We start from the raw sequence: 244 nt of genomic DNA on the forward strand, positions 1-244 counted from the left end.
CCGCTCCTCTCCGTGACGCTGACTGCCCGTCACAGGGTCCCCACCTCACCCGCTCCTCTCTGTGACGCTGACTGCCTGTCACAGGGACCCCAGCTCACCCGCTCCTCTCTGTGACGCTGAGTGCCCATCACAGGGTCCCCACCTTGCCCGCTCCTCTCCGTGACTCTGACTGCCGACAGCAGGGTCCTTGCCCGCTTCTCTCCGTGACTCTGACTGCCGACAGCAGGGTCCTTGCCCGCTCCTC

The 244-nt window shown here is 66.4% G+C and overlaps 1 protein-coding gene across 5 annotated transcripts in view; it reads right to left on the minus strand.

Annotated features, from left to right (window-relative positions):
- The window catches only part of LOC109918596 (beta-galactoside alpha-2,6-sialyltransferase 1), a 120,324-nt gene that overhangs the window by 9,927 nt on the left and 110,153 nt on the right, over positions 1–244 (minus strand). The window lies entirely within an intron of this gene.

This window comes from Rhincodon typus, chromosome 13, assembly GCF_021869965.1.
Source record: "Rhincodon typus isolate 14 chromosome 13, sRhiTyp1.1, whole genome shotgun sequence".
In the NCBI taxonomy this organism is placed as follows: Eukaryota; Metazoa; Chordata; class Chondrichthyes; order Orectolobiformes; family Rhincodontidae; genus Rhincodon; species Rhincodon typus.